Source organism: Macaca nemestrina, chromosome 15 (assembly GCF_043159975.1).
Source record: "Macaca nemestrina isolate mMacNem1 chromosome 15, mMacNem.hap1, whole genome shotgun sequence".
NCBI lineage: Eukaryota > Metazoa > Chordata > Mammalia > Primates > Cercopithecidae > Macaca > Macaca nemestrina.
In genome coordinates, this window is record NC_092139.1 from 82,931,926 (window position 1) to 82,959,699 (window position 27,774).

General features: G+C 48.8%; 1 long non-coding RNA gene and 1 pseudogene across 1 annotated transcript in view; both read right to left on the reverse strand.

Annotated features, from left to right (window-relative positions):
* LOC105466290 (uncharacterized) overlaps positions 1-7,528 on the reverse strand; it is an 85,944-nt gene extending 78,416 nt beyond the window's left edge. Inside the window, exons 1-2 of the long non-coding RNA XR_011613834.1 lie at positions 5,479-7,528; positions 524-621 (exon numbers count right to left, since the gene is read on the reverse strand). This is a non-coding gene — a long non-coding RNA (uncharacterized lncRNA). The remainder of the gene's footprint in view (positions 1-523; positions 622-5,478) is intronic.
* A 198-nt stretch (positions 7,529-7,726) lies between these two features.
* Positions 7,727-27,698, reverse strand: LOC105466293 (immunoglobulin lambda-like polypeptide 1; annotated as a pseudogene).
* Between the last annotated feature and the right edge of the window lie 76 nt (positions 27,699-27,774).

A 27,774-nucleotide genomic window follows, 5' to 3' on the forward strand; every position in this document is an offset into this window, starting at 1 on the left:
TCCTCAGGAAGTGAGTTATTTCATGGTACATATCGCTTTCTTTCCACGCTCTTATCTGCAATTATATAAAAGAAAACATGAGAATCAGATTCTGCTGTGCGCTTCACACAGATCTGTTATTCTCTGGACAATGATAAAAAACCAGAAGGCAGTACAGTGATTGAGTCATAGGTCAAAATCCCCAAAGACTAGCACAGAGGATAGCTATAGAAAAACAAGACCTCTATTCACAGAATTTACCTTTAAATTTAATTTGATATGCAAATGCACAATGCTTCATCCAAGGAGGAAAACTGGTATTGTGGAAAATGCTTCAGTATTCCAGTTGATAATGGATGCTGTCATTTAGAAGCAGCATAGCATACCAAGTATCAGTTGGGAAGACACTCCTACTGAATTCCAGCCCCACAAAGACAATAGTGTACAGTGTACATAATGTGCATTTCCAGGTTTTCAAATCAAAATTAATTGAGAAGAATTAGGAAAGCAAGATTGCTGTGGAAGCCAAAAATGTGGGTCTTACCTGGACATCACCATCATCATCATCATCACCATCTTCATCTTCATCTTCATCTTTGCATTGTGGTGAACATCTTAAAAACAGGCCATCCTCAGGAAGAGCTGGAAGGACACAGAGGAAAGATCAGTGCACCGGAGGTTGGTGACTATGAGTCACTCAGGGAGCTTTGCTGGATGTGGTGTATGGAGGTGGTTGATTAACAAGCATGGACTGAGTTGATGCTGGGCTATTCCCCTAAGGGGAAGAGGGATGGCAGAGGATGGGAGCAGGAAAGACATGAGACATGGAGGTCTTGGACTTGTACTAGAGGCATCGGGCAGCAACACAAAGCAGTCAACCAAAAATGGAAATAAATGCACACTGAGGGTCAATGGAAGAGTGCCTTCCTGCCTCTCAAATGTTTTGAAAGTCTACAAAACAAACAGCCTTTTCTTAATGTATTCAAGACCATGTCAGTACACTAGGATCTAATTATGCTGATGCCACATTTAGCATCTATTTTAAAGGATTTATTACTTGATTAAAAGCCTATTTTATGGGTGAAATGGACTCAATTTTACCCAAATTACTCTATTCTATTAATCACAATTCTTTTTCATAGAGATCATTTAAAAATTCAATATTAAAATGCTATAATTAAAAATAGTGATGATTTCCCATTTGTAAGTCATCTTCTGAAATGACTTCTACACACCCTTTTGGGGCCCTGTGATCAGGGGCTTCAGCAGCTCCTGTGTGACTCTCCCTGGTGAGATTCCCTAAAAATCAAGCTTCATTCAAACAGGCCAAGCTCACACAGCCAGCTCTACCTGCACCAGTGAAGCTGAGAGACGTGACTTTGAACACTTTCTACCATGAAAAAATGTTCACGAGTATGGGGGTGATTTTTGGTTAACTAGTTTACATAAAAATTATTTTTTTGGCTGAGCACTCTGGCTAACACCTGTAATCCCAGCACTTTGGGAGGCTGTGGCCCTCTGTGGCTCCCACATCCAAGTTTCCAGGCTCTACGGTAGTGGATTCTGATGTTGCAGCAGCCACAGCCTCATAAATATCAGATTCATAACAGGGTGCCACCTTCCCCCTGAACCAGCTACAGGTGGAGTCAATACAACAGGTCAGTACACACCCCATGGGGCACCCACACTCCTCTCCACTCCTGCCTGAGACTTCGATGAAACTGAAATGGTGCTGTCCTAGCAGCCACACTACTGAGGCTGGCACAACACTTGTAGAAGCAGCCTGACCCCAGGCAGATCTGGGGCCTCAGCCCTTACTCTGCCGCCACCTCCCAAACTGGCTGGTCTATGAGGTCGGGGACCTGCTGTCTTCATTGAAAAATAAATGAACACAAGTGCCAAGAGGCACAAAAACTGCTGTGAGACAGCAGAGTTGGAGCTCCTCCTCCTTCCACTACCAGCTACCAACTGAGGGCTGCTGGCCCTGGCTGATGCTTATAACCACAAAGCTTCCTATGTCACCTGCTTACCAGGAAACAGCCAGGTCAGGCTAGTGACACAATGTCCAGCCCCACAGCCCCATGCAATACCTCACAATGCCCATCCCTGCTGTTGCCCACCTTGTGGCCACCCTGCCCCTCTGTGATGACTGCACTACTCAGGCTTTTATTCACCCTGGGCTGCCTGAGCTTTCCAGTCCTGAGGAAAGTGCGGGGGAGTTATTACTGGAAGTCACCCTCAGCAAGAAACTCAATAGAAAACCCTGGTACAACCGGGAGTGGTGGCTCATGACTGTAATCCTAGCACTTTGGGAGTCTGAGGGGGTGGATCACCTGAGGTCAGGAATTCAAGACCAGCCTGGCCAACATGGTGAAACCCGTCTCTACTAAAAATACAAAACACTAGCTTAGTGTGGTGGTGGGCACCTGTAATCCCAGCTACTCGGGAGGCTGAGGCAGGAGAAGTGCTTGAATCCAGGAGGCAGAGGTTGCGCAGTGAGCCAAGATCACACCATTGCACTCCAGCCTGGCTGACAAAGGTGAAAGTCTCAAGAAAAAAAAAAAAAAAAAAAACCCATTTACTAAGTCAGTTCCAGGAGCATTTCTGTTTTTCGGAGTCTGACAGCTTTCATTTGCTCACCAAATGTAGTTATACACAAGTTTTTGACTACTTTTGTAACTAAATGCTTCTCTCCTGTCTTATAAGTGTTAGTTCTTATCTGCAACTCCACCATAGCTACCCCCAGGGCACTGGTCCCACTCTCAATAGAGAGTCATGGCTGTGTATCCTGAATGAAAGCCTGGGACACATCACACTTTCCCCTCCTGGTCTATAAAATAGGGACTGAACACATCCTTCCCAGCTCTGTAATGCTATGACTTACCAACTCCCTTTTCTCCCTCTGTTTTTTCTTTCCATGGCAGGGGTACTCAGATGTTTCTTTTATTTACTTATTTATTTTTTGAGATGGAGTGTTGCTCTGTTGACCAGGCTGAAGTGCAGTGGCATGATCTCGGCTCACTGCAACCTCCACCTCCGAGGTTCAAGCGATTCTTCAGCCTCAGCTTCCTGAGCAGCTGGGACTACAGGCACGTGCCACTGCATCTGGCTAATTTTTGTATTTTTAGTAGAGATGAGGGTTGCACTATGTTGGTCAGGCTGGTCTTGATCTCCTGACCTCAGGTGATCCACCCGACTCGGCCTCCCAAAGTGCTGCTATGACAGGCATGAGCCATCACGCCCAGCCTCAGATATTTCTTTCACTAACAAATCATAAAGCATTATCTTCTTATACAAAATTAAGAACCCCATAGTGGGGTACCATTGTCCTCATAGGATGAAGATGAATAGTCAACATCTGGCAAGCATTATGTGCCTGACAGTGTTCCAACTGTGGCATACTCATTTAACCCTCAGAAACAGTCCCATTGTACACAGTTTACAGCATAAATCTGGATGGGAAAGTCAAGTAACTTCCCCAAGGTCCCACAACCGCTCAGTGAGTTCAGGCAGGTGAGCAAACAAAGGCTTAGAGTTGTCTGAGGCTACACTGCTGGACAGTGGATGAACCTGGAATACCAAGGCTCATTCACTGTCCAGCAGTAGAGTTTAAGTAGAGTTTAAATTTTATCCTGGAAACATGAGAGACAATGAACCACACAAAGGTGAGAAGTCCCTATCAGATGTGTTTGCTGTGAGGTCTCTGCACAATAGAGGACTGACGGAAGCAATGGGACCAATTAAGACACATTACGTTGGGAGGCCGAGGTAGGTGGATCATTTGAGGTCATGAGTTCCAGACCAGCCTGGCTAACATGGTGAAACCCCAACTCTACTAAAAATATGAAAATTAGCCTGGCATGGTGGCGGGCACCTGTAGGCCCATCTACTCAAGAGCCTGAGGCAGGAGAATTGTTTGAACCCAGGAGTTACAGGTTGCAGTGAGCCAAGATCATGCCATTGAACTCCAGCCTGGATGACAGAGAGAGATTCTGTCTCAAAAAAAAAAAAAAGAAAGAGAGAGACATTATGTTCATCTGGAAGAACAGGTAAGGCTAAAGGCAGTGGAAATGACTGCAATGGATGGAAAAGTCTTGTGGGGAGACAGAACAGGAGGTGCTAGATGATTAGATGTGGAAAAACAGGACAAGTAAAAGGAAAAATAGGCTGCTGAGGCTCTAGTTTGAAGGACTGGGTAAATAGCAATGCCTTTCTCCTACACAGAGAATGTAGCAAGAGGAATAGGTATGGGGAATAAGATAGTTTTCAGCTGGGCACAATGACTCACGCCTGTAATCCCAGCACTTTGGGAGGTCAAGCTGGGTGGATTATGAGGTCAGGAGTTCGAGACCAGCCTGGCTGACATGGTGAAACTCCAGCTCTACTAAAATTACAAAAATTAGCCGGGTGCGATGGCGGGTGCCTGTAGTACCAGCTACTCAGGAGGCTGAGGCAGGAGAATCACTTGGACCCAGGTGGCGGAGTTTGCAGTGAGCCGAGATCATGCCACTGCACAATAGCCTGAGTGACAGAGCGACACTCCGTCTCAAAAAAAGAAAGATAGTTTTGGACTCAAGTATTGCATTGAAATGGAGCTCTCTGCTAGAAAGTTAGGTAGAAACCTCTGTAGGCTAACTCCACTCTGTGATATCACAACTCATGTTTTAAAAAATACAAACATGAAATCAAACCATTACAGAAATTTCCTAAAATTTACATATTAATATATGACAACTTTTTATTTATTACTTTCTTAGAGTAACTTTGAATTTACAATCATAGTGAATGAGGTGTCCTGTAAAATAAAGCTGTTATATAAAGATGACATTTAAATTGTATAGTCATCAGAGCATATAAAAAACAATTGAAGCCATGGGTATGGCAGGGATTGCTTTAAAAAGCTGTGTCTAATGAGGGGAGTTGGAAAGAAAGGAGACTCGGGGGCCGGGTGCGGTGGCTCACACCTGTAATCCCAACACTTTGGGAGGCCTACGCAGGCGGATCACCTGAGGTCAGGAGGAGTTCGAGACCAGCCTTGCCAACATGGCAAAACCCCATCTCTACTAAAAATACAAAAATTAGCTGGGCGTGGTTGGTGGGCACCTATAATCCCAGCTATTCAGGAGGCTGAGGAAGAAGAATTGCTTGAACCCAGGAGATGGACTTTGCGGTGAGTCAAAGTGGTGCCACTGCACTCCAGCCTGGGTGACAGCAAGACTCTATCTAAAAAACAAAATAGAAAAGAAAGAAGACTTGGGGAATAGGGAGGTTTAAGTGGCATTAAGTAAAGCCTGCAAATGTGAGCAGTGAGAGTCAGGGTACCTGAGTGTTCATCAGAAACGGCTGATCAGGTAAGTCTCATCACAATGGAGCTGGTGTCTGCTTCTCATTTCTGTAACTGCTGTACCTAACACAGTACCTGGTCAACAGGGACTCAATACCTAATACCCCAATGAACACAGTAAAATTCTGCCAGTTCAAAACTATGTCCATACCCACCAACTTCCCTTGTGGAGTTTTACTTTTCACTTCCAGTAACGTTTTGAAGTTCATCCCTCCTGCGGTCTGTATCCATAGTTTCTTTTCTTTGTATAACTGAGCAGCGCTCCACTGTATGCACAGACCACATGGGTCTATCCATTCTCTAGCTGACGGACACTTGGGTTGTTTCCAGTTGTTGCCTGTAGTGAATGAGGTTGCTGAGAACGTTTATGTATACGTCTTTTTGAACACATGCTTTCATTTCTTCTAAATAAATTCCTAGGGCTGGAATTGCTAAGTCAAATAGCTAGTTTATGCTTAACTTCTTTTTTTGCCTTTCTTATTCATAGAAAATATTACACTGATACATAATATTGGACATTTCTGTGAGGCACATGTGCTGCTTGGTTCCGTGCATCCAACATGTCATCATCAAGTCAGTGTATCTGGGGTATGGCCTGGAGTATTTACCATTTCTATGTGTTGAGTATATTTGAAGTTCTCTCTTATAGCTATTTTGAAATATACAATACATTATTGCTAACCATAGTCACCCTACTCTGCTATCCAACATTAGAGCACACTCCTTGCATCTAACTGTTAGTGTATTCATTGACCAACCTCTCTGCATTCCCTTCTTATACCCGGAGGAGAGAGGAAGGAGGGAAAGGAGCTGTGGGTGGCTGAATTAGGGCCCAGGAGACCTGTCCATGTGCTGTGTTGTGTGGCCACAGGGACTTTACAGATGTGAGGATGTGAAGGAGCCTGAGGTGGAAGATGATCCTGGGTTATCTGGGTGGGTCCAAGGTGGGGTCTTTATAAGGGAAAGAAGGAGGCAGGAGGGTCAGAGTGAGAGCAGGTGTGGGGGTGGAGGGAAAGAAAGGGAGAGAAAGAGGGAGGGTGAGAGAAGACGGTGGGGGGAGGGAGAGAGAAGAGTGGGAGAGAGACTTGAAGATGCTGAGCTCTGGCTTTGAAGTTGGAGGAAGGGGCCAGGAGCCCAGGGTGTCCTCTAGAAGCTGGAAAAATCCTGGAAATGGATTCTCCCCAGAGCCCTCAGGAGCCTGGCCTGGCTGGCACCCTGATTTTAGACTCTAGGGTTCATTTTGGATGTCTGACTCCACACCAGGGAGAGAATCAACATGTGATGTTTTAAGCCTCTAAATTAGCGGTCATTTGTGACAGCAGCCACAGGAAAGTCAAACAGGAGCCATCGGAGAGACTCCCTAGGATGCCCCGAGTGTCCCTCCCTGGCCCCACCCACAGAAACACAGGCCTGACCACTGCTGGTGTCCCCACCCCTCTAACACCCTGCTCAGCAGGAACCATGCAAGAGGGGCTGGGTGTGGCTGGGCCATGTTCTCTCCTCCCACACCTTCTTCTCAGAGAGCAGCTGGAGCCCCAGACCCAGGGAGCCTCCCAGAGAAATTCCCAACACAGGACCTGGTTTTCCATCTAAGGCTCAGGATCCAATGGAGAAGTGTTTCCCAAAAATGATGCTTCCTCCCAAGATGACCAGTGACTTTCTGCGCCAAACATCTGAGAAAATCTCCATGTCCTAGGGCTGCCAGGCAGTCACCTGTGCACATGTCAGAGCCCAAATCCCATCAGTAGTGAGGCCTTGGGTAAAACACATCCCCACTTTTAATTATGATGAGATGCCTGTCCTCAGCATTGAAAACACCAATTTGGCCGGGCGCGGTGGCTCAAGCCTGTAATCCCAGCACTTTGGGAGGCCGAGGTGGGTGGATCATGAGGTCAGGAGATCGAGACCATCCTGGCTAACACGGTGAAACCCCGTCTCTACTAAAAATGCAAAAAAACTAGCCAGGCGTGGTGGCGGGCGCCTGTAGTCCCAGCTACTCGGAGGCTGAGGCGGGAGAATGGCGTGAACCCAGGAGGTGGAGCTTGCAGTGAGCCGAGATCAGGCCACTGCACTCCAGCCTGGGCCACACAGCGAGACTCCATCTCAAAAAAAAAATAAATAAATAAAACACCAACTTCCCTCAAGCAAAGACTTGTTTAATCTCTTTGAAATGATGGAGCACACCAGCCTGAACAACATGGTGAAATCCTGTCTCTAACAAAAATACAAAAATTAGCCAGGCATTCTGGCATGTACCTGTAATCCTAGCTACTCAGGAGGTTGAGGCAGGAGAACTGGTTGAACCTGGGAGGCAGAGGTTACGGTGAGCTAAGATCGTGCCATTGCACTCCAGCCTGGGTGACACAGCGAGACTCCATCTAAAAAAAAAAAAAGAAGAAACAAATGATGGAGCACCTATTACCCTTCTTGCACTGGTTCCTGGGGAGCTCAGAGCCTATCTTTTGCAAGGATCCTTAGCCTCTTGCAGGCCTTTCATGTGTGTTTCCTTCCTGGTTTTCTCCTATTTTTCTCACACCTCTGAACCTGCTGTCAGGTGAAAAATCAAGGTAGGCCCAAAATTTAAGAGCTCATGAATTTGATGGTGTTGGAGTGTCCTAGACAGCCCAGCCCTTGTGGGTGGGGAGTTGGACAGAGAGGAAGGACGGCATTCCAGGGGGCAGAGCCAGAAGCAGAGGGACTCCAGGCCCAGAGTAGGATTTCCAGGCTGAGGAAAGAGAGGCCATGGGTGGGGAGAAGGTCCAGGACAAGGACAGAGGGTGTATCTGGAGGCTCAGCCAGAAATAGCTCCCTCCAGAAGGCAGGCAGCGAGTTGGAGGATAAGCTGCAAGGAGGAAGGGGAGGTGGGAGAGAATGGATGGACCGGTGTTCAGTGAGCCGACTCCTCCTATCCTGGCCTATGTCCCCAGGGGACATGCCTGGGAGCCTGTGATCCTCTCCTCCAGGCTGCTTTCCCACTGGTGCCAGGATTCCCCCAATGCCACACTGAGCACCCAGGAGAAGCATCAAATTATATGAGAGATAAGAAACGAAGAGAGGCAGCAGGATTTCTAGTTGACAAAGGATGTTTATTGAGGGTTTACTGGCTACAGGGAGAAGGGCTGGATGGCTTGGGATGCAGAAAGACCCCTCCCCTGGGATCCTGCAGCTCCAGGCCCCTGTAGGTGGGTTGAGGGTTGGAAACCTATGAACATTCTGTAGGGGCTACTGTCTTCTCCACGGTGACATTTGTTTGTGGCTGGCCTATTTCACTAAGTATAATATCTTCAAGTTTCATCCATGTTGTAGAAGACTTTTGAAATCAATTTAAAAATAATTAAAAATTAAAACCTATTAAGACCTATTCAAAGTAGTACATTCTGCAGGGGCCACTGTCTTCTCCACGGTGCTCCCTTCATGCGTGACCTGGCAGCTGAAGATGTTGCGGGATCTCCACTGCTCAGGCGTCAGGCTCAGGTAGCTGCTGGCCATGCACTTGTTCCTCTGTTTGGAGGGCGTGGTCATCTCCACGCCCTGGGTGATGGGGGTACCATCTCCCTTCCAGGTCACCGTCAAGATTCCTGGATAGAAGCACTCATGAGACACACCAGTGTGACCTTGTTGGCTTGGAGCTCTTCAGAGGATGGCAGGAACAGAGTGACCGAGGGGGTGGCCTTTGGCTGACCTGTGTGAACAGAGGAAGGGGTAAGAGATGACAGGGAGTGTGCGGTGTTGTGGAGCGCCTCTCTCTTGTCTAAAGTCTCTGGGAGGGTTCATGGTGTGGCCATCTGGTCCACCCAGGGTCTCTCCCTCCCTCTTAATTCCCTCCTTTCCACTGGAGCCCGCTGGAGAGCAGACAACCCTGCACCTTCCTAGGGGCCTTCCCAAGTCACCTTCTCCAGGCATCCTGGCCCAGTCATTTCCTCGGCAGCCTCGGTTTTCCCGTGTGTACCCAGGGCAGGTTGTGCTCCCTCCTTCCTGGTTTCCGGAGTCTGAGTTTAGAATCTAGGAGTCTCTCCCACAGCACACAAACCTGTCCTGGCACGGTGTGGGAAGGCCCAGGCCTGGCATGGCCTGGAGCCTCCCGTCCCCTGGGGCAACAGGCTGTGCCCCAGCTTGGCCCACTCACCTCTCCTGGTAAACCACAGGCTCCACCCAGACAAACCCTGGGGCTCTGCCGTCGCCCCCGTCCCACCAGCCCAACCACAGGATCCTTCACATCCGCTGGGTTCTTGGGACTGCTTGCCCAGACTTCGGTCACCACAGTCCCCATGCCCACCCCAGCAGCCTCTGATGCCCTGGACTTCACCTGGTGGCCCTGGAGTTCTCTGCACCCACATTTACTCCCCGCTAGTCACCTCCTGAGTCTAAGGTGCCCTTCCTCCAATGAAGGTGGGAGGTCAACCCATGAACAGAGATACTGGACCCCAGAGGTGACGGGACTCCAGGGACAGACACTTCTCTGCCCCAAGAGACCCTCTCCTTTCTTGTAACTGTCCTGGGAGAGTTGGACTCTCGGACCTCACCCAGTCTCATCTGTTCCTCGGTGTCCCCAGGTCCTGACCCAGCGCAAGCCACAGAGCTACAGCCTAGACCCAGAGTCCTCTCTGTGCCTTCCATTGGTCTCCCCTTGGGGTGACCCCTGTGTCCCCAGGACCCCGTGTGGCCCTCCCAGGCTGGAGGAGCATCCAGCCCTCAGCCTAGACCCTGGGCTCCTGGGGACTGTCTCTAAGGCTACTGCAGGGTCCCTCATCAGAACTGGCCTCTGTCCATCACTCAGACATCCGCTCTGGGAGAGGGGAGGAGCCCTGACCCTGCCCAATCCCAACACAGGCACTGGTACCAGGCTGTGTCCTGCTGTTGGAACCTGAAGGCGGCTGTTCCCACTGTGGTGGCCCTTCCTGCAGGATACCCTGAGACTAGCCCGCTTCCCTCAAACTCCATGGAGAAAGGAAGGGTTCCATGCTTAAGACTTGGAGGGCAGAGAAGAAGCCCCAGAGAAAGAAAGCAGACTTTTCCAGAGACAGGAGAGGGTGGGACAGGCTGGGGAAAGTTGTCAGAGCCACCTACCTAAAACGGTGAGCTGGGTCCCGCTGCCAAACACATGCCTCGGTGAATTATGCTTGGATTGAAACCTCCGGGGCCAGCACCTGGGGCCAGTCCAGGAGCTGTGCTGGAGCAGGAACCTGCTGGGTGTGAGGGGTACAGGGCTGCAGTGTGGAGGTTGTGACCTAGGCACAGGGCAGGGGGTGCCCAGTATCCCAGTAGTGTCTCTGTGCCTGTCACTTCTCTGCAGCAGGTGCCGCCCACAGCCTTGGAGTCACCCCAGCCTGTGTCCCACTCTCTGAAGCTGTTGGTACCGATGGCAACGCTGGCCCAGTGGGTCCCAGCAACTCCCTGAGTGACACATCCCCTCAAGCAGCTGTGTGGTGTGGCTGAGGAGTGCTGAGCTGGCTCAGATCTGCCCAACTTCACTTGGCTCCATTTTAAGGGCCTCTGAAATCCACCACAAGTGTCCCCAGTCAAGCCAGGCTGCCAGGCTGACTTCCTCCCTGGACCAGGACACTGGGTCATTCCCGACTGAAGACGAGATTCTTCTGCTTTTATATCTATCCAGGGAGATGCAGCTCAGTCTCACATTGTTCATGAAGCCTTTTCTGATCATTCATTCCATCTGTCCATCCGTCCATCTATTCATCCGTCTTTGTATCCATCTATCATCTGTCCATTCATCCATCCATTCACCTGTCCGTCCAGCCATACATCCATCCTGTCTACCAGGCACTGTTTTCTGTGCTGGGGACATGGTGTGGTCCCCCATGCTCTCACCCCCATCTCTCCCAGGTCATGGCCAAAAAGGCACTCCTCATGGTCATGTCCAAAGTCCTTCTGCTGTACCTGGTGTCTCTGCTGGATGTGACACGGGGCTGTCCCTCCTTCCAGTGACTCTTTTCCCCTTGGGGTCTGACTCCCCTTTCCTCTTCCCCTGGCATCTGTTTCTCCATGGCCTATGCCCAGCTGCTGACTCCCCCAGACCCCCACCCAGTCCTCTTTCTTGGCCATTTTCACACTCTGTGACCCCCACTATTGCCCACATGGTGAGGCTGGAGTCAATCCCAGCTCCAAACCCTCTCAGCTCAACTGCCTACTGACCATGCCCAGTGAGCTACCCAACAGGACTCTCAAACTAATCACATCCAGAGGAAATGACCACCTTCCCCCAGCCCAGCTCATTTTCCACCTTCAACTCATCACAATGACCATGGGCGGTCTCAGCCCCTCAGCCAGAAACCTGGAGTCCCTGGACTCAGTCACCTCGCCTCCCACACTGAAATGGCTTCTGCGTACTTAGTTACTGCATTTAGACATTCTTTTTTTTTTTTCGCTTTGAGACAGAATTTCGCTCTGTCACCCAGGCTGGCGTGATCTCTCACATCAACTCTGACTCCCAGGTTCTAGGCAATTCTGTCTCAGCCTCCAGAGTAGCTGGGATTACAGGCATGTGCCACCACAGCCTGCTAATTTTGTATTTTCAGTAGAGATGGGATTTCACCATGTTGGCCAGGCTGGTGTTGAACTCCTGACCTCAGGTGATCTGCCCACCTTGGCCTCCCAAGGTGCTGGGATTACAGGCATAAGCCACCGTACCCGGTGACATTCCCTTTAAAGCTAAAAGAAGGCTCAATATAATTAAGAAACAATAAAACCACCTTCTGAGACTCCAAAACCACAAGAAGAGTGAACTTTGCTTTTCTGGATTTTAATCTCAAACTCTCTTTGATACAAGGATGTGGTGTTGAGCTGGGGCTTACTGGGTGCAAGCTCCCTGCCAGGGGTTCAGACCAGAGTGTTTCTACCTTAGAAGCTGGTCTAGTAATTGGTGATTGGTTTTGTGATGTGAACATAAGATTTTTCTTTGTTTATTTGCTTATTTATTTGTTGAGACAGGGTCTCACTCTGATACCCAAACTGGAATAAAGTGGTGCCATCACAGCTCACTGCAGCCTTGATCTCCTGGGCTCCAACGATCCTCACACCTCAGCCTCCTGAGTAGCTGGGACCACAGGCATGTGCTACCACGCACAGCTATTTTTCTTGTAATATTTTTTGGTAGAAATGGGGTCTCACCATGTTGCCCAGGCTGGTCTCGAGCTCCTGGGCCTCCCAAAGTGCTGGGATTATAGGCATGAGCCACCATGCCCAGTGAGATTTTCTTTTTTCTTTTTTGAGATGGAGTCTTGCTCTGTCACCACGTTGGAGTGCAGTGATGCGACCTTGGCTCACTGCAACCTCCGTCTCCCAGGTTCAACTGAGAGTCCTGCCTCAGCCTCCAACTAGCTGGGACTACAGGCGCACACCACCAAGCTCAGCTAATTTTTGTATTTTTAGTAGAGATAGGGTTTCACCATGTTGGCCATTATGGTTCCAAACTCCTGAGCTCATGATCCACCCACCTCCGCCTCCCAAAGTGCTAGGATTATAGGCCTAAGCCACCGTGACTGACCTTTATTTTTTATTTTCAAGAAAAACTTTGTTTGTTTTTTGAGGTGGAGTCTCGCTCAGTCACCCAGGTTGGAGTGCAGTGGCGGCATCTTGGCTCACTGCAACCTCCGCCTCCCAGGTTCAAGTGATTCTCCTACTTCAGCCTCCAAGTTGCTGGGACTACAGGCACGTGCCACCACGCCTGGCTAATTTTTCTTTTTGTTTTTGATTTTGGTTTTTTGAGCCTCCCAAGTAGTTGGGATTACAGGCATGCACCACCACACCTGGCTAATTTTTCTTTTTGTTTTTGATTTGGGTTTTCTGAGCCTCCCAAGTAGTTGGGATTACAGACATGCACCACCACGCCCAGCTAATTTTTTGTATTTTTAGTAGAGATAGGGTTTCTCCACGTTGGCCAGGCTGGTTTTGAAATTCCAACCTCAGGTGATCTGCCCTCCTCAACCTCCCAAAGTGATGGGATTACAGGTGTGAGCCACCACACCTGGATCCATTTTTATAATTGCACTCAAACATACATAGCATCAATATTTCCACTTTAGTTTTAAATGTACAGCTCGGTGACACTAACTACATTCACACTATTGGGAAACCTTCACCACCATCCATCTCCAGAACTCTTTCATCTTCCCAAACAGAAACTCTAAACCCATTAACTACAGTCCCCCATTCTTCCTTCCCCCTCGCCCCGATAACCTCAAATCTACTTTCTGTCTATGTGAATTTGCCAATTCTAGGTACCTCATAAAAGTGGATTCAAATGATATTTGTTTGTGGCTGGCCTATTTCACTAAGTATAATATCTTCAAGATTCATCCATGTTGTAGGAGATTTTTGAAATCAATTTAAAAATAATTAACAATTAATACCTATTAAGACCTATTCAAAGTAGTACAGCCAGGTGCAGAGGCTCACATCTGTAATCCCAGCACTGTGGAAGGCCGAGGCGGTGGGGGGAATCACCAGGCCAGGGGATTGAGACCATCCTGGCTAACACAGTGAAACCCCGCCTCTACTAAAAATACAAAAAAATAGCTGGGCATGGTGGCACGCACCTGCAGTCCCAGCTACTTGGGAGGCTGAAGCAGAAGAATCGCTTGAACCCAGGAGATGGAGGTTTCAGTGAGCCAAGATTGTGCCACTGCAGTCCAGCCTGGGTGACAGAGCAGGACTCTGTCTTAAAACAATTTTTTTAAAGAAGGCTCAAATGTGTCCTTTGAAAAGTGTGTTGGGTCTGTCAGTATACAGTATATAAAATGTATGAAAGGTAGCCTGTTCCAGAGTTAAGTTTGGAAAGCTGAGGACCCTCTGCATATACATGGCACACCCTTTCCCTGCACCACAGTATCTTCAAAAACTCTTCCCTCCAATCTTTTTTTTTTTTTTTTTTTGAGACAGGGTCTCACTCTGTCACCCAGGCTGGAGTGCAGTGGCATGATCACAGCTCACTGCAGCCTTGACCTCCTCAAGCAGTCCTCCCATCTCAGCCTCCTGAGTAGCTGGGATTATAGGAATGAGCAACTACAATCAGTTAATTTTTTTTTAATTTTTATTTTTAGAGATGGGGTCCCACAATGCTGCCCAGCTCATCTGGAACTCCTGCGTACAAGCAATCCACCCACCTTGGCCTCCCAAAATGCTGAGATTACAGGCATGAACCACCACACCTGGCCTCCAATCTCTTCCAATTTCAGAATCTTATCTTTCTATCACTGTAACACTATTTCCCTCACAGGATGCAAGGTTATCATCAAGAAAGGCAGTAAAGGTGAAGATTTCTAGCATTTCTCCCTCAGTCCCATTTGATGCTTGCATCTTATTTTGCATTGCACTTAACATCTTGACATATGGAATACTTGTCAGTTAGGCTTACAACAGCCTTAGAGTGATCATGTGGGTAATCTTGATGAGAGATATGATCATTAAATTCTAACCTAAATGTAGCATCCAAACATAAGACAAATACTTACATGTGATAAATCCTGTATGAAAGAGAGGATAACGGTGCCCACCTCTGATAATCTGTCGCAAATCAAGGCAGTAAAATTCCTGCAAAGAAAAAAAACAAAAGCATGTCTGCCAGTTGCAGGCCTGTGTTAGAGAAGGCTCTTTCTAGGGGCACCAGAGGGAATGGAGTGTAATTCAAACTAGAAGACTTTTAAAGCGAGAGCTAGCTCACCTATTGAGGCTATACCTTTTAACTTCACTCAACTGCAGTAGTCAGGACTCTTGTTCCAAGTGACAGAAACGCCACTCAAACTAGCTTAAGCCTAAAGACAGATTTATGGACTGTCTCATGGAATTCATAAACAAGATAGTTCTGACTATCTCTCAGAACTCATTGGCCTTAAGAACTCTGTGGAGCCAGACTCAAACACCACTCTCTTCTCTTGTCATGTCTCCGTTTCTTTGAGATTTGTCCTTATTTCTCAGCAATTCCCCCAACCCTCTAGTTCACATAATCTGAAGCATGGTTACCAGGCGCTCCTAAACTTTATATTTTGCAATCAGAGAGCCTAGTTCAACTCTTTTTCAGTCTCCGTTTGAAAAATCTGTATAAGGACGTTTATTGGACTGGCCTGGGCAGGTGCGTTTCCCTGAATCAATCAGCACTGGGCATAGGACAAGTTCACATAATAATCGGGCAACCTAGAAAAAGGAAGTAAGGAGCAGAGGCAGCCCTTAGAAGGCAAGTAGTGCCAGAACGACATTCCCATGGGTGTTCTCTGAATCAACAACCCTACCATCCTGATGTTTTCTTTTGCATTCATTAATATTTGTGTGAGTCTGGAGAAATATACCATGTTCATGGATTGGAATACTCAGTATCATAAAGATCAGTTATCCTCAAAGTGATTTGTAGATTACATGTAATTCTTATCAAACTCTAAACAGATTTCTTTCTTATTTATTTACTTATTTATTTAGAGACAGAGTCTCACTCTGTCACCCAGGCTGGAGTGCAGTGGCACAATCTTGGCTCACTGCAAGCTCTGCCTCCCGCATTCACGCCACTCTCCTGCCTCAGCCTCCCAAGTAGCTGGGACAACAGGTGCCCGCCACAACGTCCGGCTTTTTTTCTTTTCTTTTGTATTTTTGGTAGTGATGGGGCTTCACGGTTTTAGCCAGAATGGTCTCGAGTTCTTGACTTTGTGATCTGCCTGCCTCCGCCTCCCAAAGTGCTGGGATTACAGATGTGAGCCACTGCGTCCAGCGCTTTTTTTTTTTTTTAAACAAACAGTCATCATTAGGATGAATCTCAACATATTTCTTAATAAATATTGACAAGCTGATTCTAATTTTTTTTTAAGAAAGCCTCTTGCTCTGTTGTCTAAGCTGGAGTATAGTGGTGCAATTACAGCTCACTGAAGCCTCAAACTCCTGGGCTCAAGTGATCCTCCCACCTCAGTCTCTCCAAGTGCTAGGATTACAGATGTCTGCCACCACGCCCGGCTAATTCTAAATTTATATGAAAATGCAGGCTGGTTGTGGTGGTTTATGCCTGTAATCCCAAAATTTTGAGAAGCAAAGGCAGGTGAATCACCTGAGGTCAAGAGTTCGAGATCAACCTGGCCAACATGGCAAACCCCATCTCTACTATAAAAACACAAAAAAGTTAGCCAAGTGTAGTGACACATGCCTGTAATCCCAGCTACTTGGGAGGCTGAGACAGGAGAAACACGCGAACCTGGGAGGCAGAGGTCACAGTGAGCTGAGCTTGCACCATTGTACTCCAGCCTGGGCAACAAGAGCAAAACTCTGTCTCAAAGAAAAAAAAAATGCAAAGGGCCAAGAATAGTCAAAATACTGGCTTGTTCTGAAAGCTCTGGTCTATGAGATAATCCTTTTTTTTTTTTTTTTTTTTTTTGAGACAGAGTCTCCTCGCTCTGTTGCCCAGGCTGGAGTTCATTGGTGTGGTCTTGGCTCACTGTAAGCTCTACCTCCTGGGCTCACACCATTCTCCTGCCTCAACCTCTCAAGCAGCTGGGACAACAGGCACCCACCACCACCCTCGCTAATTTTTTGTGTTTTTAGTAGAGACGGGGTTTCACCGTGTTAGCCAGGATGGTCTCGATACCTGACCTCGTGATCTGCCCGCCTCTGCCTCCCAAAGTGCTGGGATTACAGGCATGAGCCACCGTGCCCAGCCAGACGAGATGATCTACTTCTTACTGACTTCAAGATGTGATAAAAGGCTTGGCACAGTGGCTTATGCCTGTAATGCCAACACTGGGAGGCTGAGGCGGGAGGATTACTTGAGGTCAGGAATTGGAGACCAGTCCAGGCAACATAGCAGGAGCTTGCTTCTGCAGAAAAAGTCAAAAAAAAAAAAAATAGCTGGGCAGGATGATACACACCTATAGCCCCAGCTATCCAGGAGGCTGAGTCAGGATGATTATTTGAGCCCAGGAGTTCAAGGCTATCGTGGCTGAGGTGGGCAGATCACGAGGTCAGGAGAGCAAGACCATCCTGGCTAACATAGTGAAATGCTGTCTCTACTGAAAATACAAAAAAATTAGCCGGGCGTGATGGCAGGTGCCTGTAGTCCCAGCTACTCAGGAGGCTGAGGCAGGAGAATGGCACGAACCTGGGAGGCGGAGCTTGCACTGTACTCCAGCCTGGGCGACAAAGTGACACTCCGTCTCAAAACAAACAAAACAAAACGAAACAAAGGAAAGAACAAAATCCTAGCAGAATGCTGCCCATAGCGAGTCTTCACTCAGGAATGCCCATTTGGCCACACAGTAGCTCTCAGGAAAAAAACATTAATTAGTTCACCAATAGAGCAAGGAAACTCACTCATTAGCTTTAGGTCTGTTTTACTGCAGATGCAGTAATTGTCTAAAATATCACGGAGTTATTCCAAGAAGCATTCATTGAGAATGTATTCTCTTTATGTTCTACCCTACTCCTTCTACCTTGGTCTCCAGCATTCTGATTTTCCAATATCCTTATGCACTGTGCTCTTTTTAATTTTTGACACAGAGTCTCACTCTCGCAGGCTGGAGTGCAGTGGTGCCATCGCAGCTCGCACCTCACTGCAACCTCCGCCTCTTGGATTCAAGTGATTCTCAAATTTCAGCTTCCTGAGTAGCTGGGATTACAAGCACGTGCCAACGCGCCCATCTAATTTTTGTATTTTTAGTAGACACAGGGTATCGCCATGGTGGCTAGGCTGGTGTCAAACCCCTGGCCTCAAGTGACACGTCCACCACTGCCTCCCAAAGTCTTGGGATTACAGGCAAGCCACCACACGTAGCCTGTTGTGCTCACTTTAAATATGGAAATACTGGTATGTTTGTTGGTGTAATACTATTGTTTTGGCCTGAATCTGAAATCTGAATTATTTTGTATTGAGACTATTCATGGAGTTTTTTGATTCACTAAAATTCCAAATTGAACAAGGATACACTTAATTAATTTAAAAATAATTTTTCCAGTCTGAGTGCAGTGGCTCACACCTGTAATCCCAGCACTTTGGGAGACCAAGGCGGGTGAATCATTTGAGGTTTGAAGTTCAAGACCAGCCTGGCCAACATGGCAAAACCCCGTCTCTACAAAAAATACAAAAATTACGTGGCTGTGGTGGCGCAAACCTGTAATCCTAGTTACTCAGGGGGATGAAGTGGGAGAATCACTTGAACTCAGGAGGCGGAGGTTGCAGTGAGCCAAGATCTCACCACTGCACTCCAGCCTGGGAGACAGAGCGAGGGACTCTGTCTCAAAAAATAATAATAATTTTTCCATATTTCACACTTCTATACTTTACTATCTTCGAGAGTCAGAAAATAACACCAACAAAACGGCGCATCTGATGTAATAATAATTTTTTATTTTTTTTTTGAGATGGAGTGGAGTCTCCCTCTGTTGCCCAGGCAGGAGTGCAGTGGCACAGCCTCAACTACTGCAACCTCTGTCTTGAACCTCTGGTTCAAGCTATTATCGTGCCTCAGCTTCCAAGTGGCTGGGATGACAGGCACCTGCCACCGTGCCCAGCTAATTTTTGTATTTTTAGTAGAGACGGGTTTTCGCCATGTTGCCCAGGCTGGTTTCAAACTCCTGACAGGTGATCCACCCACCTTGGCCTCGAAGAGTGCTGGGATTACATACGTGAGCCACTGCGTCTGGCTACTGATACAATAATATTATTCTTAGCTCTGGTTCAAAGACTTTTTGAAGAAGCAGATAATGAACATGACAGAATTGAAACTGACTTGGGGAATCGATTAAAATCTCCATCTAGATCAGGCACAATGGCTCACACCTGTAATCCCAGCACTTTGGGAGGCCAAGACAGGCGGATCACTTGAGGTCAGGAGTTCGAGACCAGCCCAGCAAACATGCTGAAACCCCATCTCTACTAAAAATACAAACATTCACTGGGAGTGTTGGTGTGCACCTGTAATCCCAGTTTCTCAGGAGGCTGAGCCACGAGGATCACTTCAACCCAGGAGGTGGAGGTTGCAGTGAGCCACGATCACACCACTGCACTCCAGCCTGAGAAACAGAGTGAGACCCTGTCTCAAAAAAAAAAAAAAAAAACAAATCCACATTCATACATGAAGAAACGGAAAGATCAAAAGAAAGCAGAGTGATTTTTTTGGAGCAAAACACACTGCTTGGTGTCAATAAAAAGATTACAGTCCTAACCTTTTCTCCAAGAATTCTGTCAGATAATCTCAAAGTCATCAAAATGAAATGGGATTATTTAAACATGAAGGACTTTGAGAAAAATATTTGGCCAGGCACAGTGAGTAAAACTTGTAATCCCAGCACTTTGGAAGGCCGAGGCTGGTAGATCACCTGTTCAAGACCAGCCTGGCCAACATCATGAAACCCCCTTTCCACTAACCATGAAAAAATTGGCTGGGTACGGGGGCGGGTGCCTCCAATTCCAGCTACTCAGGAGGCTGAGGCAAGACAATCACTTAAACCCAGGAGGTGGACGGTGTGCGCCTGTAATCCCAGTTACTGGAGAGGCTGAGGCACGAGAATTGCTTGAGTTGAGGAGACGCAGGTTGCAGTGAACTGACATCTCACCACTGCACTCCAGGCTGGGTGACAGAATGAGACTGCCTGAAAAAAAAAAAAAAAAATCAGTGCTATTTTATCTTAAGTGTTTTATGATTAAACTTCTAAAATTGTCTTTTGCACTAAGTTTATTATTTTTATTGTATTCAACTTTAGATGCATGGGGCACATGTGCAGGTGTGTTCCATGAGTACACTGCAAAATGCTAAGGTTTGGGCTTCTAGTGAACTCATCACCCAAACACTGACCATAGTACCCAATGAGCAGTTTTTCAACCCTTTCCCCTCCTTCCCTCCCCACCTGTGGAGTTCCCAGTGTCTGTTATTTCCATCTTTATGTCCATTTGAACCAACTGTTTAGCTATTTATTTATTAATTTATTTTTGAGACACAGTCTCGCTCCTTCACCCTGGCTAGAGTGCAGTGCCGCCATCTCAGCTCACTGCAACGTTCGCCTCCTGGGTTCAAGTGATTCTCCTGTCTCAGCCTTCTGAGTAGCTGGGATTACAGGCATGCACCACCACACTGGGCAAACTTTTGCAATTTTAGTAGAAATGGGGTTCCACCATGTTGGCCAGGCTGGTATCGAACTCCTGACCTCAGGTGATCCACCTGCTTTGCCCTCCCAGAGTGCTGGGATTATAGGTATGAGCCACTGCACCTTGCCTATTTTTAAATAATACTTAATTTTCTTTCATTTTGCTAATAATTTAGAGTACAATTATATAATGATGATAACTTTTTTGGGGGAGTGGGACAGGGTCTCACTCTGTCACCCAGGCTGGAGTGCAATGGCTCAGTCATGCTTCCCTGCAGCCTCAACTTCCTGGGCTCAAGTGATCCTCCCACCTCAGCCTCCCAAACAGCTGGGACCACAGACATGCACCACCATGCCCAGCTCATTTTTCTATTTTTGTGGAGACAGGGTCTTGCTATGTTGCCCAGGGAGGTGTCAAATTCCTGAGCTCAAGCAATTTGCCCCCCTTGGCTTCCCCAAGTGCTGGGATTAGAGACCTAAACCACCATCTCTGGCCTAATAATGTAGAATCTTACTTAACGCTTCATAGTATGATTTTTAAAGTTTGTATTTGAAATGTATTTAAATATGTAGTTTGATCTTTTGAAAAATATTTGAATTCCTAACAGATTATAAAATACTAGTTGTGCCCAGGAGGCGGAGGTTGCAATGAACAGAGATCAAACTGCTGCACTCCAGCCTGGGTGACAGAGCAAGATGCCAGCTCAAAAAAAAAAAAAAAAAAAATAGTTGTTAGGGTTCAAACCAGAGAAGCAGAACCAGTAGGAAAGATACACAGATTCAGATATACACAAACATATAGTGACACACATCTGCATAGATATAGAAATGGATGGCTTCTAGCCAGGCACAGTGGCTCATGCCTGTAATCCCAGCACTTTGGAAGGCCGAGGCAGGCAGATCACCTGAGGTCAGGAGTTTGAGACCAGCCTGGCCAAAACGATGAAACTCTGTCTCGAATAAAAACACAAAAATTAGCCAGGTGTGGTGGCGCATGCCTGCAGTTCCAGCAAATCGAGGGGCTAAGGCAGGAGAATTGCTTGAACCCAGGAGGCACAGATTGCAGTGAACTGAGATCGGGCCACTGCACTCCAGCCTGGGTGACAAAGCTAGACTCCATCTCTAACAAACAAACAAACAAAAAAGCTATATACAGACATACATCTAGATAGATAGATAGATTGGTAAAACCTTGGCTTCTGCGTTTGTGGGGTTGGCTAAGCAAGCCCAGAGTCCACAGGACTGGCCGTCAGGAAAGGACAATCACCAGTGGGCTGGAGCCACACAGGCAGGGCCAAAGCTTGTTTTTCACAGGCACTCAGGAAGAAAGATCCAGAGGGAAGGGAGCACAATTGTGGACTCAACTGCTATTTGAATTCTGTGCTCCAAGAAGTTCTAAGCCCTCTCTTTTTTAAAAAAAGAAACATAAACTTTTTGACTGGGTGTGGTGGCACAAGCTGTAGTCTCAGCTGCTCAGGAGGTTGAGGCAGGAGAATTGCTTGAGCACAGGAGTTACAATCTAGTCTGAGCAGCATAAGAAGACTTTGGTTCTAAAAAGTATTTAAAAATAGTCCAGCCACACTGGCTCACGACCGTAGTCCCAACACTTTGGGAGGCCAAGGTGGGTGAACTGCTTGAAGCCAGGAGTTCAAGACCAGCCTGGCCAACATGGTGAAACCCCGTCTCTACTAAAAATACAAAATCAGCCGGGTGTGGTAGCGCATGCCTGTAATCCCAGCTACTTGGGAGGCTGAGGTGGAAGAATTGCTTGAACCTGGGAGGCAGAGCTTGCAGTGAGCCAACATTGCACTGCTGCACTCCAGCCTGGGTGACAGAGTGAGACCCTGTCTCAAAAAAATAAATAAGAAATATTTTCAAAATAAAACACTTTTAATGTTTTTATTATTTTTTTCTTTAGCAGCACATTGGGAAGTTGAGTAAACTTTTAATTTTAAAACAGTTTTACAATTACAGACAAATTGTCAAGACAGCACAAAGTTCACACATACTCTTGTACCTGGCTTCCTTCTTATGAACATCTTAAATTAGTATGGTAAATTGCTACAGTTAAAAAACCTGGCTGGGCATGGTACCTCACACCTATGATCCCAGCACTTTGGGAAGCCAAAGTGGGAGGATTACTTGAGTCTTGAGTTCAAGACTAGCCTGGGATACACACTAAGACCTTGTTTTAGTTAAAAAAAAAAAAAAATTAAGGCCGGGAGCGGTGGCTCATGCCTATAATCACAACACTTTGGGAGGCCGAGGCAGACGAATCACCTGAGGTCGGGAGTTCAAGAACAGCCTGACCAACATGGAGAAACCCTGTCTCTACTAAAAATACAAAATTAGCCAGATGTGGTGGCGCATGCTTGTAATCCCAGCTACTCCAGAGGCTGATGCAGAAGAATCACTTGAAACCAGGAGGCGGAGGTTGCAATGAGCCGAGATGTCGCCATTGCGAAAGTCTCGCCTCCCAAAGTGCTGGGATGACAGGCATTAGCCACCACACCCAGCCTAAATTCTTCGAAACTTACAACTGCGGCCCCAAAACAGTTGTCAATCATTGCACCACTGCCGTCCAGCCTGGGCAACAGTCTAAGGCCTCATCTCACAAAAGGAAAATGATATATTAAAAATAAATAAATAAATAAAATTTTTTTCCCCTTAAAAACAGGGTATCCCAGTCAGGCACGGTAGCTCACACCTGTAATCCTTGCACTTTGGGAGGCCAAGGAAGGTGAGTAATCTGAGGTGAAGAGTTCAAGACCAACCAGGCCTACATGGTGAAACCCCATCTCTACTAAAAAAAAAACCCACAAAAATTAGCTGGACACGGTGAAAGGTGCCTGTAATCCCTGCTATTTGGGAGGCTGAGGGAGGAGAATCACTTGAACTTGGCAGACAGACGTTGTAGTGAACCCAAGAGTGCACCAATGCCCTCCAATCTGGGCTCCTACAGAGTGAGACTCCAGCTCAAAAACAAATACAAATAAAAGAGCCAGGGTCTCCATCTGTTGCCCAGACCAGAGTGCAGTGACGCGGTCACAGCTCACTGCACCATTGACCTCCCATGCTCAACTGATTCTCCTGCCTCAGTAGCTGGGACTACCAGCACGCATCACCATGTCTGGTGAATTTTTTAATTTTTGGGGGTGATGGTCTCACTATGTTGCCCAGGCTGTTCTTGAACTCTTGGCCTGAAGTGATCCTCCTACCAAGTCCTCCCTACAAAGAGCTGGGATGACAGGTGTCAGACACCACACCCGGCCCTTCAAAGCTGCCTGTTCCTTGACCACAATGTGTAGCAAAGGGAGCTAGAGTGAGAGCAGCACCGTGGGGAAGGGACAGGAGTGCCACCCTGAGCTATGTGACGTTAGGCCAGACCCCTCTTCTCCAAGTGAGATCAACCACATGAGTGATCTCGGGAGCCCGTGCGCGCTCAGACAGCCTGGATTTTAGCTTCGTAGATGGATGGGAACCTGTGAAGGTTTAGAGATGCTGGGAGAACCTTTTTCCTGGGAGAGTTTTCCAAATAGGGAACAAAGAGAGCCACCCTGGGCCCCGCTGAGGGAGGATCGTACCAGAAGCCGTCACCACTGTCTCGCTCCACGCCGGTGGTGATGTTGATGTCATCGATGCAGGTAGTTGGTGTCGTGTACAGAAGCACAGACCGCTGCAGTCCTGTGTAGTTGAAGAAGTCAAAGTCTGTGTTCTGGATAAAGTAACCCTTGGGATACCGAGGGCGGGAGGACTGTGGTTTGCTGGGCCCTCGCCACGGGTCTTTTGCCCTCAGTTCACTTGCCTCCCCAGATCAGGGCCTCCTCTCTGCGAAGGCCACCCTGTCCCTGGCAGGAAGACCACAGGGTGGGGCGGGAAGATGGGTGTGTGCAGTGGAGGCACGATGGTACCCACTTGGACATGTCGGTCACATACAGATGGTCCCTGGTGGCAGGATGGGGGGGGTGAGCGTGCTCTTGATGGCGACAGTGACTCAGAGGCGGGAGGGCAGGGGACCCACGTGGAACAGGCTGCTGACGTCAGCCTCGAAGGGGAGGTAGCCCCTTTCATGCTCTAGCGTGTGGACACCATTCACCCACTGCAGACATAGGAGATATGGGAAGGGGGTGGCAGGTCGGGACATGAGGAGGGGCTCTGCTATCGGACACTCCCTCACATAACCCGCAGCATGGGGCTCAGGAGCCTGCCAGTCAGACAGGAAGAATGACATCCCAGTGGGGTAGATCAGGCCACCTATCCCCCTACACAGGGCACAGCCCCCAGGGCAGGGTAAGGCCCCCCACCGTCCCAACCCAGGAGACAGGCTGTGGGTGGAATCTGACGGTCCCGTGCTGTTCAGCAGCTGTGCCCACCCACCCGCCCTGCCTACTCCTGGCCATACTGACCACAATGGCATAGAAGTGGGCACTGCCAATCCTCAGCATCGCTCTTGTGTGCAGGTCCTGGATCCATTGCTTCAGCAGGGTCACCTCCCGTTCATGCCACACCCAGCTGACAAAATGCCCAGTCCTGGCTGATATCATTGAAGATGCAGAGAACCGGTATGTCCAAGGTGGGGCCCGACTGCAAAGAGAAGGGCTGGGCTCAGCTCCTAAGCCCCCAAAGGGATCCGGGACCAGTGTGCTGCACAGCTGTGCCCCCAGACCTAGAACAAGCCCTGACACATGGCGGGGACTCCTGGCGGAAAAGACAGATAGCTTGCTGATGACAGGTCCACTGCCAGGGCAGGTTGTACACCTGGGACACTGGGGTCAGGAGATCCTCATTGGGGCGGATGGCACCCAGTATCTCCCGAGACAGGGGTGAACCCAGGGGCACATCCCAGCCGAAGGCAAGAAAGTTCAGACCTGTGACTAAGATGCAAATGACCCACTGCCTGTCAGAGGAAGAAAGGCTGGTTAGGGGGAGGGGCAGCTCTGCTTAGGACACTGTGAGTGAGGCCCATGCTGGCAGCCAGCCCTCTCCTGTCTTTCTCTTGTACTGAATACCACAAAAACAGAAACAGAGGATGTAGGCTGGGTATGGTGGTTAATACCTGTAATCCCAGCACTTTGGGAAGCAGAGGCAGGCGGATCACAAGGTCAGGAGTTCGAGACCAACTTGGCCAATATGGTGAAACCCCATCTCTACTAAAAATACAAAAATTAACTGGGAGTGGTGGTGGGCGCCTGCAGTCCCAGCTACTAGGGAGGCTGAGGCAGGAGAATCGCTTGTACCCAGGAGGCGGAGGCTGCAGTGAGCCATCCCCTTGGATATCATGCCATCGCACTGCAGCCTGGGTGACACAGTGAGACTCTCTCTCAAAAAAAAAAAAAGACAAAGAAAAAGAGGAGGTAGAACAGGCAAACGAGGCCCAGACTTCACCGGATTCCACTTCTCTGCTGACCACTTCCAAGTCAGGAGGGCAACAGGGGTGGCATCCTCGGCCTGATGTCACTGTCTGTCCTCTATCTGAACCCTGAAAACCAAGCTACCTTCCCCCCTCAGCAGAGCCGACATCAGAATGTCTAAACTGTCCCCTCCTCCTGATCCCCGGGCCCAGCTCTGTGCAGGGCCTGCCCCTCAGGCCTGACGAGTGTCTGGTGGCTCATGCCTATAATCAGTACTTTGGGAAGTCAACGTGGGAGGATGGCTTGAGGTCAGGAGTTTGAGATCCGCCTGCATAACGTACTGAGACCCTGTATCTTAAAAAACAAAACAAAACCAAAAAGTTGGTTTTTGTTTTGAGACAGAGTCTCAGGCTGGAGTGCAGTGGCTTGATCTCGGCTCACTGCAACCTCCGCCTTCCTGGTTCAAGCAATTCCCCTGCCTCTGCCTCCCAAGTAGCTGGGATTACAGGTGCTCATCACCACGCCCCGCTAACTTTGTATTTTTAGTAGAGACGGGGTTTCACCACGTTGGCCGGGCTGGTCTTGAACTCCTGGCCTCAGGTGATCCGGCCGCCTGGGCCTCCCAAGGTGCTGGGATTACAGGCGTGAGCCACCAAGCCCAACCAAGTTTCTTTTCTTTCTTTTTTTTTTTAATTAGGCATGGCGGTCCCAGCTAAATTGCAAGGCTGGGGCGGGAGAATCGCTTGAGCTCAGAAGTTAGGATTGCCCCATTCCGCTCCAACCTGGGCGGCAGGGTCAAACCCCGTCTCAAAAACATTTCAAAAACTAAAAATCAATATTAGAAAGGACACTGCCCGGGCTCAGCCTTCGCCTCAGGACGCGGCTGGACAGGAGCTCTTCCTCCTCCTAACGCCTCCTCCGCCCTGGCCCTCCCGGTTCCCCCATCCTCCAACCAGGCGCCCCCAAGCCCGTTGACCTTTAACCTCCTCCAGGCCCCCAGTTCTGGGGCACTCAGGTGAAGGAGGGTGCAGGGCGCCGGGGCTTACCCATTCCCAACGCCGGGTTTCCGGGCGCCTCTCCTAACGGTCACCGGTACCTCTGCTCCTGGAAGCCCAGGCGTGGGTTGACGGAGAAGTGGGCTGGGAAGCCTCAGAGGCGGTGGAGCTCCTTGCGCTCCCGCGACGCTCTCTCCCCGGTGTACAGCATCCCGCCCAGCAGCGCCTGCGCGCAGCCACACAACAGCGGCCCCAGAGCGGCCCCGGACACAGCCACCATCCAGGTCATAGTTCCCGCTCCCTGTCTTGTCAGCCAGTCTGAGGGGATGAGAGCGGCGCCGGCGGAGCCCTGCGGGCCTGTCGCGTGACGCGCCTGCGGCGTGAGGCGCGTGAGGCTGTCGGCGCCATGTTTGTTTGGGGCGAGTGCCAGGCCTGGAGGGCGGGGGCGGCGCCAGACGCTGCCCAGTAGGACCTGTGGCTGAAATCCAGGGCTAGGCCTTTGGGGAAGCGGGACCCCCACCCTCAGCTCCAGCCAAGAAGGGCGTCGTCTGCTCCCCATCCCAGCAGAGGCTGGACGATCCAGGGCCACAGACCAGGACAGAACCCCTGAGATTGGTGGCATCCCCGTTTCTTCAAGGGGCACCTCCACTTGCTTTCCCCAGCAGGAATTCGAGCAGGCCCCAGCAGAGCCTCTTCCATGACTGCTGGATGCAGCCTCTTGCAGGGATGCATGTCCTTGGGAAGCGGCCGTAGCCTTGACCCTGGACCTCTGGGACCCTGACTCTAACCAAGGGGACAGAAGCTCCTTCTTGGCTTTGAAGATACACGAAGATACAGGGAGAGAGGCCAAGTGCAGTGGCTCACGCCTGTAATCCCAGCACTTTGGGACGCTGAGGTGGGGGGATCACTTGAGGCCAGGAGTTCGAGACCAGCCTGGCCAACATGTCGAAACCCCCTCTCTACTGAAAATACTAAAAAAAAAAAAAAAAAAAACAAAAGGGAGCCAAGCATGATAGCAGGCGCCTGTAATCCCAGCTAT